This window comes from Schistocerca serialis, chromosome 3 (assembly GCF_023864345.2).
Source record: "Schistocerca serialis cubense isolate TAMUIC-IGC-003099 chromosome 3, iqSchSeri2.2, whole genome shotgun sequence".
NCBI lineage: Eukaryota > Metazoa > Arthropoda > Insecta > Orthoptera > Acrididae > Schistocerca > Schistocerca serialis.
Window position 1 is genome coordinate 981,062,497 of NC_064640.1, and position 15,239 is coordinate 981,077,735.

At 44.3% G+C, this 15,239-nt stretch overlaps 1 protein-coding gene across 1 annotated transcript in view; it reads right to left on the minus strand.

Annotated features, from left to right (window-relative positions):
* The window catches only part of LOC126471348 (barH-like 1 homeobox protein), a 108,131-nt gene that overhangs the window by 18,652 nt on the left and 74,240 nt on the right, over positions 1 to 15,239 (minus strand). The gene's annotated exons all lie outside the window — the stretch shown is intronic.

Sequence of the window (15,239 nt, forward strand, 5' to 3'; positions counted from 1 at the left end):
CGTGCAGCCCGCCTCCAGTGGTGTCGCGACAGGCGTGAATGGGGGGACGAATGGAGACGTGTCGTCTTCAGCGATGAGAGTCGCTTCTGCCTTGGTGCCAATGATGGTCGTATGTGTGTTTGGCGCCGTGCAGGTGAGCGCCACAATCAGAACTGCATACGACCGAGGCACACAGGGCAACCACCCGGCATCATGGTGTGGGGAGCGATCTCCTACACTGGCCGTACACCACTGGTGATCGTCGAGGGGACACTGAATAGTGCATGGTACATCCAAACCGTCATCGAACCCATCGTTCTACCATTCCTAGACCGGCAAGGGAACTTGCTGTTACAACAGGACAATGCACGTCCGCATGTATCCCGTGCCACCCAACGTGCTCTAGAAGGTGTAAGTCAACTACCCTGGCCAGCAAGATCTCCGGATCTGTCCCCCATCGAGCATGTTTGGGACTGGATGAAGCGTCGTCTCACGCGGTCTGCACGTCCAGCACGAACGCTGGTCCAACTGAGGCGCCAGGACTACATCCAGCATCTCTACGATCGTCTCCATGGGAGAATAGCAGCCTGCATTGCTGCGAAAGGTGGATATACACTGTACTAGTGCCGAGATTGTGCATGCTCTGTTGCCTGTGTCTATGTGCCTGTGGTTCTGTCAGTGTGATCATGTGATGTATCTGACCCCAGGAATGTGTCAATAAAGTTTCCCCTTCCTGGGACAATGAATTCACGGTGTTCTTATTTCAATTTCCAGGAGTGTATTTGCCTGACAGAGCTAGTAGTAGAATGACTTGTAATTTTCGCATGTCGGGCGCTGCTGCTATGCGTTTACCTGTTTCCTTGTAAGAGGCTTTCCCCGTTAGTAACTGTCATTTTATATATAGGGTTGATGAAAGCATAGCATAATTTCTGAACCGTGATCGGATGTGAACAGTGGTCGCTATACATCACTGGAAATCTATATTGTAACTATATCACACAAAGAAAATGTTTTAAAAAAAATGTTTTTCGTTTTACGATTCGATAGCATAGTTTATCCTAGAGAAACTGGGAAGAAGGATGTATGTCATGCGCTTGAAATATATTTCTTACAATGGAATATTAACAGGGCTATCTTCCATATGAGTGATAGGTTGGGAGCTTAAGAGATATAACATAATAGGCCATTTTAAGTGAGTTACGTTATAGCCTTAGGAGTGCGTGTTTTTACTTTCTCTCTCTTAACAATACCTTCCAGCGTTTGCCTGAAGCTATTTAGGGAAATCACGGAAAACCTAAATCAATCAGGATGGTCGGACGCGGGTTTGAACCGTCCCGAATGCGAGTCCAGTGTGCTAACCACTGCGCCACCTTGCTCGGTATAAATCCCCTTGATTATTTCCTTTGGGGATATCTAAAGTCACTTGTGTATGAGTCGCCAGTGGATACGGAGATGGAATTAAGTGGTTCAAATGGCTCTAAGCACTATGGGACTTAACATCTGAGGTCATCAGTCCCCTAAACATAGAACTACTTAAACCTAACTAACCTAAGGACATCACACACATCCGTGCCCGAGGCAGGATTCGAACCTGCGACGTAGCAGCAGCGCGGTTCCGAACTGATGTGCCTAGAACCGCTCGGCCACGTCGGCCGGCAAGTGGAATTAGTTGCTAGAATTGTAACTGCCTGTGATGTGATTCGAAACGCACCCGGGATATTTGTCAGGGTGCGTCAGATTCTTGTTCGCCAATTTCATGCTTGTATTGAGGTTGATGGCCGTCAGTTTTAGCACACTTTGTAAGATACAGTACAAATAGTATGCTCATAGTGTCAATGATGGTATTTGCAGCTAAGTGTAACTAATGTAAATAAAAAAGTACACAGTGCTGCGATTTTATCTCTCCAACCCCAGGTTTCCTACCTCAAATTGTTCAGTGGAGCATCATCTGTGTTCTGTTAAATTTTTGCACGCTTTTACGGAAACACCCTGCACAATGCAGTCAGATTACATACAGTGAAAGAATGTCTGCTTTTCTGACAATTATTAGTTCTTCAAAAACAGATTATGAGAGCTGAGAACCCCATTGGAAGATAAAAGATGACTGACAACTAACCACCACAAACGCACGTAATATCATCTCTGCGAACTAATTCTGACACAGAGGATGTTGTGAAATTACGATACTTCCAGTTTCGAGCCTTAAAATTAAACATAACTTTTGAAGAAAAGATAAATCGCAAATTACAAAGTTACAACAGAAAGGAACAATGCTTATGGTACGTGAAGAATTCCATAACTTATTTAATCTGCGAACCCCAAGATCAAACGTGCTCCTATTCAGCAGCTTTACTAGACACATTACTAGCAATTTTCGCTGTATAGTTCACCGCAACATTGAATTTATATTCTCAGGTAAGTGTGGTCATTAAACTGATAACATTTCTTCATTTTTCTGCAACTCTGCTGCTCGAGGTTACATCAAAAATTTCAGAGCAAATAAACTGATCAAAAACCCCTCTAGTTTGGCGTGAAATAAACTACGTCACACTTCAAGAAAATCTTTCTACGTCTAGGGCTACTTCATGTTCGGAAAGTTTCACAGAACTTTTCTGACGTCTACACGTGACGCAGAACAATTTTCATATCTGTTGTGAAATAAATATTTCCCTTTTGTAGTATTCAGGACAATCTTCCGCGCTCTCTGAAAGTACTGATAACTGTAGAACTAATGACCAGTCTAATCTGCAAAGAAGTGTTATCACAATAAGGCACTGATTTCCTAACTCTCCTGTACACACGGAGATAGAATCGTTCCCTTTTCCCCCAGTCTTTACGTTGGTGATAACTCGAGGTGCTACGAATGGAATCGGGGTTGCAGCAGCTTCAACGCACGAACTCCGTTAAAGTTAAAGTTAGCAGTGCTGAATTGAATAGCAGACGGCGTGCTTGATGACATAAGCCGGTCGTTCTTTAGGGAAATAAAGGTGGAACGTGTTGACATTGAGTATATGCAGAAGGCACGCATAACGATGTAATGGGGCACAGCACACAACCACTCCGGCCGCATTCGATTTAAATTGAAGCGCTAGATGCGGGCGAGCACCGACGAGAACCGCAAATGAAAAGAGCCAACACTACACACTTAATTTCTGTTCTGTGCAAATGAACGCTCTTGCCTCTTACGCTTGACGGCTCGGGCGAATATGCCGGAAAGCTTCGGTGGCTTATTTAAGTGCACATTTGTAGCTCATTATGAACTGAAAAGCGGGTCGCAGCGTTGCTGCGCCATGAAGTAATTAGCCTGGCCAGATTTGACGTATGTTGCGAACTAATTTGCTTCACAGAGGAAGGTCACGGTTTCTCTGTCAAATAATCGAGAAACATCAAAAATGTCTGAGTGATGCTCCCGTTTTGTAGATTATATGAAAACGCCCGATAAGGCTACTCACGAATTATGTAGTGCACTCTGATTTTTGCTGTCCACAATTTTCTAAGATCAGCCAATGCAAATGATGAGATGTTTCCTATTATCAAATTACGGCCAAATTTTTCCTTCACTTATGTATTCAGAAGATTTATAAGAACAGAAAAATTCTTAATATTATTACTTTCACTGCATCTTTAACTAGAGAGTTTCATTGCTTCACTTTTTATTTTTATGTTTGCTAATCCCCTAAATTCTGTTTGTCTAATTAACAGTTGTGTGACTTTGATACAATGACAATACAGAGGCGTACAAAACTGTGGACAATGACAACACACTACTATGCCTATTAGTGTGTAGTAAACCAGATGGCATTGAAAACAATCATCTCGTTATGTATAAATGCAGGTTATTTGTGGGAACGTTATAGCATTCCTCCTGCAACATTGTGGCAAGTTGCAGGTTACGACGATGGAGGTGAATAGCGATCCGGGACACTTCTCTCCAAATTAGACTACAGAGGCTCAATAACACCGAGACCTGCTGGGTGGTGGCGAGTGGAGACGCGTGCTCGCAAAACCAGTCCGGGACGATGCGAGCTGTGTGAACACGAGCGCTGTCATCTTCGACCACAGCATCGTCTTTGGGGATCCAATTTGTACCAAAGGATGGACTTGATCAGCCAAAATGGTCATATAATCCTCGAGTAAGAAAATAAAAGCGACCTCGTAGAGCAGTCACAGAGCCCACGATATGGCTGCCCAAATCATCACCGAAATCCCCGTCATGTTTCACTCTTGGGGCAACGGCCTTGCCGCAGTGGATACACCAGTTCCCGTGAGATCACCGAAGTTAAGCGCTGTTGGGCGTGGCCGGCACTTGGATGGGTGACCATCCAGCCGCCATGCGCTCTTGCCATTTTTCGGGGTGCACTCAGTCTCGTGATGCCAATTGAGGAGCTACTCGACCAAATAGTGGCGGCTCCGGTCAAAGAAAACCATCATAACGACCGGGAGAGCGGTGTGCTGACCCCACGCCCCTCCTATACGCCTCCTCAATGAGGATGACACGACGGTCGGATGATCCTGATGGGCCACTTGTGGCCTGAAGACGGAGTGCTTTTTTTTCACTCTTGGGACGTAAACTGTACCACAAGTTGGAAATGTACAACCAAAGGAATATCTTCCATTGCTTCGTAGCTCAGGTTTTATGGCTTCGACACCACGTTTTCCTATTACGGGCATTTGCATCTCTGATGAGTGGTTGTGGAATTCCATCTCGCCCTGCAATTCCCTGCTTATGGACCTGTCTCCGTGTTCTTTTGGTGCTGACAGGTTTACCACGTGTAACTTCAGTTCTGGAGTGTCTTTTGCAGCTCTGGTCCTCTTATTTTTGCCCCAATCCTGTTCAATGACCATCCTTCAGAATTACTTAACACATCCTTTTGTCCGCATTGTGACTTAGCGGATGATGTTCTTCTACTTTCTTTTTTTTGCCGTATAAATCTTCGATGCGCTGCCTCTAAACACTTCCGCTACCTCGGTTATAGAAGCAGCCACCATACGAGCACCAAAAATTGGCTCTCGTTCCAATTAACTTCGATTCGACATAATGAACTCACAACTGCACAGAACGCTGTTATAATCACGAATGTGCTGAGCCCATACTATAGTCGACGTTCGTGGTCACAAACAACAGCGCGACCAGCAGGCGTGGCTAGTATCTGCACTTACATCAAAACGTGCGTTTTTCTTAATGTAATTATATTTTTGTCCAACACCTGTGTGTCCCATAAAAAAGAATGAAATAAATAAAAGAGGGGAATGAATTTCCACTTCATAAAAGTAAGAAACTAGCATATACACTCCTGGAAATGGAAAAAAGAACGCATTGACACCGGTGTGTCAGACCCACCATACTTGCTCCAGACACTGCGAGAGGGTTGTACAAGCAATGATCACACGCACGGCACAGCGGACACACCAGGAACCGCGGTGTTGGCCGTCGAATGGCGCTAGCTGCGCAGCATTTGTGCACCGCCGCCGTCAGTGTCTGCCAGTTTGCCGTGGCATACGGAGCTCCATCGCAGTCTTTAACACTGGTAGCATGCTGCGACAGCGTGGACGTGAACCGTATGTGCAGTTGACGGACTTTGAGCGAGGGCGTATAGTGGGCATGCGGGAGGCCGGGTGGACGTACCGCCGAATTGCTCAACACTTGGGGCGTGAGGTCTCCACAGTACATCGATGTTGTCGCCAGTGGTCGGCGGAAGGTGCACGTACCCGTCGACCTGGGACCGGACCGCAGCGACGCACGGATGCACGCCAAGACCGTAGGATCCTACGCAGTGCCGTAGGGGACCGCACCGCCACTTCCCAGCAAATTAGGGACACTGTTGCTCCTGGGGTATCGGCGAGGACCATTCGCAACCGTCTCCATGAAGCTGGGCTACGGTCCCGCACACCGTTAGGCCGTCTTCCGCTCACGCCCCAACATCGTGCAGCCCGCCTCCAGTGGTGTTACGACAGGCGTGAATGGAGGGACGAATGGAGACGTGTCGTCTTCAGCGATGAGAGTCGCTTCTGCCTTGGTGCCAATGATGGTCGTATGCGTGTTTGGCGCCGTGCAGGTGAGCGCCACAATCAGGACTGCATACGACTGAGGCACACAGGGCCAACACCCGGCATCATTGTGTGGGGAGCGATCTCCTACACTGGCCGTACACCACTGGTGATTGTCGAGGGGACACTGAATAGTGCACGGTACATCCAAACCGTCATCGAACCCATCGTTCTACCATTCCTAGACCGGCAAGGGAACTTGCTGTTACAACAGGACAATGCACGTCCGCATGTATCCCGTGCCACCCAACGTGCTCTAGAAGGTGTAAGTCAACTACCCTGGCCAGTAAGATCTCCGGATCTGTCCCCCATTGAGCATGTTTGGGACTGGATGAAGCTTCGTCTCACGCGGTCTGCACGTCCAGCACGAACGCTGGTCCAACTGAGGCGCCAGGTGGAAATGGCATGGCAAGCCGTTCCACAGGACTACATCCAGCATCTCTACGATCGTCTCCATGGGAGAATAGCAGCCTGCATTGCTGCGAAAGGTGGATATACACTGTACTAGTGCCGAGATTGTGCATGCTCTGTTGCCTGTGTCTATGTGCCTGTGGTTCTGTCAGTGTGATCATGTGATGTATCTGACCCCAGGGATGTGTCAATAAAGTTTCCCCTTCCTGGGACAATGAAGTCACGGTGTTCTTATTTCAATTTCCAGGAGTGTACTAAGACTGAGATAAAGGCAGTGTTGTGTATTAAGATTCTGATGGAGAAATAAATCAAGGTAACTAACAGCATGCTTGTTTCGTTTTTATTTCAGCGATGTGTGTATAATATTAGTGTTAAGTATCATTATTGAGTAATAAGTACAGGATGACAATTATTATACACTACTGGCCATTGAAATTGCTACACTAAGAAGAAATGCAGATGATAAACGGGTATTCATCGGACAAATATATTATACTAGAACTGACATGTCATTGCATTTTCACGCAGTTTGGGTGCATAGGTCCTGAGAAATCAGTACCCACAACAACCATCTCTGGCCGTAATAAAGGCCTTGATACGCCTGGGCATTGAGTCAAACAGAGCTTCGATGGCGTGTACATGTACAGCTGCCCATGCAGCTTCAACACGATATCACAGTTCATCAAGAGCAGTGACTGGCGTATTGTGACGAGCCAGTTGCTTGCCCACCATTGACCATTTGGTGAGAGATCTGGAGAATGTGCTCGCCAGGGCAGCAGTCGAACATTTTCTGTATCCAGAAAGGCCCGTACAGGACCTGCAACATGCGGTCGTGCATTATCCTGCTGAAATGTACGGTTTCGCAGGGATCGAATGAAGGGTAGAACCACGGGTCGTAACACATCTGAAGTGTAACGTCCACTGTTCAAAGTGACGTCAATGCGAACAAGGGGTGACCGAGACGTGTAACCAATGGCACCCCATACCATCACGCCGGGTGATACGCCAGTAAGGCGATGACGAATACACACTTCCAATGTGCGTTCACCGCGATGTCGCCAAACACGGATGCGACCATCATGATGCTGTAAACAGAAGCTGGATTCATCTGAAAAAATGACGTTTTGCCATTCGTGCACCCAGGTTCGTCGTTGAGTACAACATCGCAGGCGCTCCTGTCTGTGATGCAGCGTCAAGGGTAACCGCAGCCGTGGTCTCCGAGCTGATAGTCCATGATGCTTCAAACGTCGTCGAACTGTTCGTGCAGATGGTTGTTGTCTTGCGAACGTCCTCATCTGTTGACTCAGGGATCGAGACGTGGCTGCACGATCCGTTACAGCCATGCGTATAAGATGCCTGTCATCTCGACTGCTAGTGATACGAGGCCGTTGGGATCCAGCACGGCGTTCCGTATTACCCTCCTGAAGCCACCGATTCCATATTCTGCTACCAGTCATTGGATCTCGACCAACGCGAACAGAAATGTCGCGATACGATAAACCGCAATCGCGATAGGCTACAATCCGACCTTTATCAAAGTCGGAAACGTGATGGTACGCATTTCTCCTCCTTACACGAGGCATCACAACAACGTTTCACCAGGCAACTCCGGTCAACTGCTGTTTGCGTACGAGAAATCGGTTGGAAACTTTCCTCATGTGAGCACGTTGTAGGTGTCACCACCGGCGCCAACCTTGTGTGAATGCTCTGAAAAGCTAATCATTTGTATATCACAGCATTATCTTCCTGTCGGTTAAATTTCGCGTCTGTAGCACGTCACCTTCGTGGTGTAGCAATTGTAATGGCCAGTAGTGTACAATACAAAATACAATCGTCATAACTTCTGGACGGTTCGCATTAGGTCATTCAAACTGCAGGGTTGGCCCCGGGGCATGATGAGAATTAGTATGCACTGTATGGTTTGATTTAGCGACGGTACCCACTTTCATTTGGATGGCTTCGTCAATAAGTAAAACTGGCGCATTTAGGAGACTGAGAATCCGCATTTCGCCATCGAGAAGTCTCTTCACCCTCTACAGGTGACTGTATGGTGTGTAATGCCCAGTCACGAAATAATCGGTGCGATATTTCTTGATGGCACAGTGACAACCGAACGGTACGTGAAGGTTTTGGAAGATGATTACATCCCCATTATCCAGAGTGACCCTGATTTCGACAAGATGTGGTTCGTACAAGACGGAGCTCGAACCCGTCGAAGCAGCAGAGCATTTGATGTCCTGGAGGAGCACTTTGGGGACCGCATTCTGGCTCTGGTGTATCCAGAGGCCACTGGCATGGGCCTCGATTGGCCGACATATTCACCAGATCTCAACAAAGACGACTCCTTTCCGTAGGGCTATATTAAGGACAAGGTATACAGCATTAACCCCAAAACCAGCTCTGAGTTGAAAACAGTCATTCAGAAGGTCATCGATGATCCGACACTTCAGCGGGTCATGCAGAATGTCGCTATTCGTCTGCGCTACACATCGCCAATGATGCAGGCACATCGAATATGTCATAACCTAAATCCGAACATCTTTAGTGACGTTTACATGTTGAATAAAGTGTGTGCACCCCGTAGTTTGTAACTAATTTAAATTTCTTCATGTAGTTCAACAACTGTCGCACTGTACCATACATGTATCATTAAAAATATAATTATTGCAACGAACATAACATATGCCGAGGCGCTTTACCAATGTGCCATGGAAGGAAACCTTGCGAAAGTTTTCGACACTCTTTGGACTCTTCCGAACGATGCGATAGTCGATAACCCGAATTGTGAGTAGAAGAAAAAGGACGTCATTTGTCACATTTCCTTAGTTATTATGAATTAATGACACCGAAAAATATCGGTGACTTGTTGTAATCTACTGCCTGGAATCTCACTGACTGGAGTGGAATCGTGTTCAGTGATGACCAGCGGTGACGTGGTGGGATACCAACCCGAGTACTGCCAGACAAGCAGAAGTAATGGTCTGGAGTGGCATTTCTTGTCACACATTGCTATCAAGTCATTCTAGGCTTACATTTCAGCAAGGTAATGCCTGCGTTCACACGGCGAGAGTCTCTACTGCTTGTCTTCGCACTTGCCAGCAAGGGCGCCAGCTCTCTTCCCATTTGAGAACGCATTATTGGTTGGGCCCTCTAGCCAATCCGAGGTTTTGACGATCTAACGCGCCAATTGGACAGAATTAGGCAGAATGACATACAAGCACTCTATCAATTAATGCCAAGCCAAATAACTGGTTGCATCAGAACAAAAGGTGGACCAACGCGTTATTAGCTTGCTCACTTTGTAAAGATCTTTCTCGTGGATAAATCATCTAATTTTTCTGAAATTATAATAATTTGTCTGTACATGTACACCATATCTGCCGAATACCGATTTCCATTGGGGTAATTCTTTCGTGGTGGGACTTTTTTTTCTTAGAATGTATGTTAATTTTAGTTTCAAGCTTGTGTTCACTGTAGCACCTTTAGAACAACAAACGAAATGTTTGCATGAACACTGACTCACCATTACCACTGACACACATAGAGTAGGAAACGTGCTAAGTGTACAGTGATCGTCTAGTCAGGTTTCCAGAGGCATGAATTACTTAACACATGCATTCCCCCACCACTATCCTTATATGCAAGTTACGTTTTCGCATACCGAATTTGGAATTTCAAAATGGTGACAAGTGAAGCTATTCATGTGGGAGTTGCGCAGCTTCTAGCCGAAGAGCGTATAGTGACGCTGACGAAGAAAAAACGGACCCTCAAATGCTGCGTATGGAAATGGGTATCTAATACCAATCATTTGGGAATAGCTAATACGTTAGTAAGAAAGTTATCTACGAAGAAAGACGTTTCATACGAAAATCGTCTAACGGTTTATACAACAGTCTGATACACGTATGCGAGTACACAAGTAACATTGTAACTTCCGGCAACTGGAGGCACTACAACACGCTTATCGCATTCTAAAGTGCACTGTTTCTAAATTTTCATTTTATCTACAGTACACTGAAGGTACATGTGAAAGTAATTTTATTGTCTCAACGATTCCGCTTTATTTTTGTTTTTAAAGTTAGCGAAGGTTCTGATAGGTACTGTAAATATAATGATACAACGTTCCCTTTGCCGGTAGGATACATAATATTGTAACCAAACTTTGTACTATTATGCAGAATATTCATTATTCAATGATACCCCCAATACGAACACAGTTGCAATTGCCTAAGATTTTATTGAGCAAAATCTTATCTGTATTCTAAAAAAAATGCGTTTTCGATAGTGACAGTTCTGGAGTAATCTGAACCTCAGGAAGTCCACACTCTCAGCTGCGATACTTTTAGAATCCGTTTCGTCACTTCAAACACAAATGACTGATTATAAGGAATTACTGATTGCTACAATGAGATTCCTATCGCAGAGTCTAAGAGCATTTTGCCACTTTACAAAGGTATATCTTTACTTAGTTAAAGGCTAAGCCCCTTGTTTTGGCAATAAGCTAACTTGTCATGTGCATAAACAAATGAAAATGGTTCAAATGGCTCTGAGCACTATGGGACTCAACTGCTGAGGTCATTAGTCCCCTAGAACTTAGAACTAGTTAAACCTAACTAACCTAAGGACATCACAAACATCCATGCCCGAGGCAGGATTCGAATCTGCGACCGTAGCGGTCTTGCGGTTCCAGACTGTAGCGCCTTTAACCGCACGGCCACTTCGGCCGGCTAAACAAATGATTCAAGATCTGGGCTGTGGAACGAACCAGAGCAGAATGAGAACATATCCACCTAGCGACACTTTCTGAAACTCGTAGGTGATGGTGGGTAAGCGACATCGTGCTAGAAAGTTAACTTTCGTAACTTATGCGTAAGTTGGAATGACAGTGTGCAGGTATATCGCTTCAACATGTAAGGTGAGTTACTCGAGTGGTTGGGGGAATGCATCTGTAAGCATTTCATGCCCGTGGAAACCCGGCTTCAGATTCACAGTAACAAATACGCAGCACAAGTTACATTAAATTTATGTAAAGCACGAGAAGCTTCCTGCATTTATTCCGGTTGTCAGGCACAGGGTAAAGATCGGTAAATTTAAATTTTAGTTTAGTCATCCTACAAAGTCGCTTTGTAATCGGGAAACATGATGGACACTGCAGTTTTACTGAAAATTTTCCGTCAACCTCCTCTCCTCCCTTTTCCAACCGAGTACTGATGGTGAATATTTCTTCGGATACCAGGGGTCGAACCTGGCTGTCTCCAAGTCTAGTGCGTCAGCAAAATCATGCATTTGCGATTTCCGCTAAGCGTAAAAGAACCGCGCTCGTGCATTCATGTGTTTTTTTGCTCTTTACCCACCTGAGTCCGCCATCAACTTGTCCAGTAATACGTTTAGTGTTAATTCTGGTACAAGAATTAACTGAATGGAAAGGAAACTCTAGAAGATTGATTGTGAAAAGCTGAAGGAGAGAGTCACTTCGTGAAAAACATGTTTCGTTAGACGTAGCTTACGTACATAGGGAAAATCTATGGGATGCATTTAATGTCCAAGTGAATTAATGTCTCATTATCAGTGTGAATATGGTGTACCGACAAGCTACAGTATAGTGAATAGTGAATAACAACAATCGCGTGTTCATTTAGAGTGTGACGCAATTTTGGCAGTGGCCATAGCTTTTGCTCGTTAACAATGTGTGCGGAACTGAGCTGATATATTATTATTGGAGAGTCCCGTAATGCTCCCAGAATTTTAGACGAAGACATAAAGAAACATAAATTATTAATTTCGCAATTATTTTAAAATGACAGCAAGTTTACTAACATTGTCCATGTTATCAAAAAATACGTTGGAGCACGTACAGATGTCCATGGCACAAAATAAGTTGTATATTTAAGGTAGCGTCAGTACTCACCCTTGCAGCTAAGTGAGTAACGCTTTGTACATACATACTAGTGAAATCTTTGTAATGTAAGACGAGAATATCATTAACTCATCTGCAATTAATTTTTTTGAATAAGGCTTTTCTGGTACATTACTTTTGAACAATATATACTTTTGCTAAAATGCAAATGCATAACGTATTAATATTACCATAATATCTGCATGTTTCCCATAGATGATGTGTCAGCAGCTAACAGTGAAAATAATTTGGCCTGTCTTGCCTAGTGCAAGATGCTGATGCAACTGCAGATGTTACATCATTCCATCTCAGAACTTGTTATTAAAACTAATGCATTGCAACGGCTTCCGTCTGACTTCTGATAACTCATGGGCGAGAGTGCCATCTTGTAAGGTATCAGGCAAATCCAACACCTTCCATGAAAACCCTGACACAATAGCAAATACGGCAATGTCACATAGCTCCGAATAAATCCTGACATTAAATTAACCAAAATAATACGATCAATGAGTGAGTAAATGGAATACCACAGACTAACACAAGAATGCCTAAATACATGTCATACCTTCTCACCGTGAAACAGACGGAGTTCCGAGGGGAGAAACGAGAACAGAAGCCGAGAGCAGAACTGTGTAGGTTAGAAGGCCCTACGATAAAGAGCGGGGCCATGGGACACCCACATCGCCGGCCGACCACCTGGAGGTCCATCCCCCAGCCCACGTTAAAAGATAGAGCCCTCCAGAAGAACAGTATAGATCTTACGATAACACTAAAAGGGCCACACCAGCTGCAAGGTTTAGCGTGAGACTGTACGCGTCTCTGTTATGTAGCACACATTATAAAAACTGCCTCACCACGAAAAGTATAACGTTTCTCATTGGATAGACAGAATTTTTGTAGGCGGAGCTTAAGGTTAACATTGAGACGCTGATTGGTCAGTTGAAAACTCAGCCAGATACCTTTTTCTTAAACCAACTTCGGTAAACAGTAGTAAGGATAAGTTCGAGAGAGTTGCTACCGAGATGGCGAGGTGTATGGAGCCGCGCCGCCCGCCATCCCTGACGCTGCCTAACCACTGACAGGGTAATGAACGCACGCGATGCCGCATAAGAGCGCATAAGGCTTCACTCAGAACTGCAGAAGTCTCATCTGTTACATTCCCTTTTTACGTAACGCTAGTGTCGATCGTCAATTAAACTTCATGGTATTCACATTTGCTACTTGAAGTTAAAATCTGAAACGCGATGATTTTTCTGTTATATAATTATTGAGAAGCCACTTTAATTTACGACAAGTTAAATAAGTAATTAAAGATAATTGAGGGTCACTGTAGACCATTTTTGATCGTTTTCTCTTTTATGAAACTTAATTTAAACCTATATTATAGATGTGATATGGCATAGGTCATCCTTCGATCCATTATAGAGCTTGGAAACACATTCGGGGAATATTCGTTCACATTTTTGTTGAACGCAGTTGGTTTTTCTCATCTTGTATTAAAATATTTCCTTTTATCAATAGTACAATTTATAAACAATGTTTTGTGAGCAGAATAAAAATTCCAATGGTAAACTTAATTGCTTTTTCGACGTTATTTTACCAGTTAACTAAAAACAGGAAAGCCTTGAACCCCTTCCACTAAATTTCGTTAGTGTTAAGAGTCTCTTACAGGGAGTACGGTAGAACTGACGCTGAAGTCATTAAGTATTTGATTATATCATCGCTAGTCTCACTGAACTCTTCTGAACTCTACATGTCATGTGTGGTCTGACGTCTCCTTACCAGCAACAGCTCCCAGGTTCAAACTAGTCAATTCCCTAAAAACACGCTCAGAGCGTCGTTGCGCGAAAGTGGTAGGGAGACGCGACTTAGAACAAACAGACACCACTCAGAATCTTAGAATCTAAATTTCTGTAAGTGGGCGCTTGTAACTATTACATTGCAGTTAGTATTTTAAGTATTTTGCCATTCTTTTCGAATCCATATTATTTCACCCCACATAAATTAAACGTTAATGATTGTTTAAGTATACGTTAATAAAGAAAAAGATAACTTGTGTCATGTGAGACGATTAATGAATCAGCTAGTAAACTTCTACCTGCTGCTTAGTTTCAAGTTGAACGTAATTTGTGGCCGGGATATAGTTGTTCTTCCCGTTCTTAATACATTGCACACGCACTGCTTTTGTTCTGTTGATTTTATGCCCGACGAACATGTTACTGAATCTGGAAATTGTGTGAATTAAATACATAAAAGAAGAATTCTTTGAAGATAAAAAATCATAAGTGTAAAATGTACTCACATCACAATGTCCGTATCGACAAACACACCCATCACAAGGCGCGGGTCGGCAACCACAACGCACGTATGACACAGTTTACAAAACTCAATGGCGGCTGAAATGTTGTCAGAAAGAACTGCACAACTATTGACGATGGTGGCATCTACAGGTAGAACCCAGACTCCACCTACGGTTTCTTCAGGGATATTTTCAGAGTATTTCAGTGTACACTGAGGTGACAAAAGTCACGGTATACCTCCTAATATTGTGTCGGACCTCCCTTTGCCACGCATAGTGCAGAACACGACGTGGCATGGTTTCAACAAGTCGTTGGAAGTCCCCTGCAGAAATATTGAGCCACGCTGCCCTTACAACCGTCAATAAATGCAAAACTGTTGCCGGTGCACGAACTGACTTAACGTTTATGTATCATAAATGTTCTATGAGATTTATGTCGGGCGATCTGGGTAGTCAAATCATCCGCTCGAATTGTCCAGAATGGTCTTAAAACAAATTGGGTACATTTGTGGCCCGATGACATGGGGCGTTGTCATCTATAAGAATTCCGTAGTAGAATGGTTGTAAATGGTCTCCAAGTAGTCGAACATAACCATTTACAGTCAA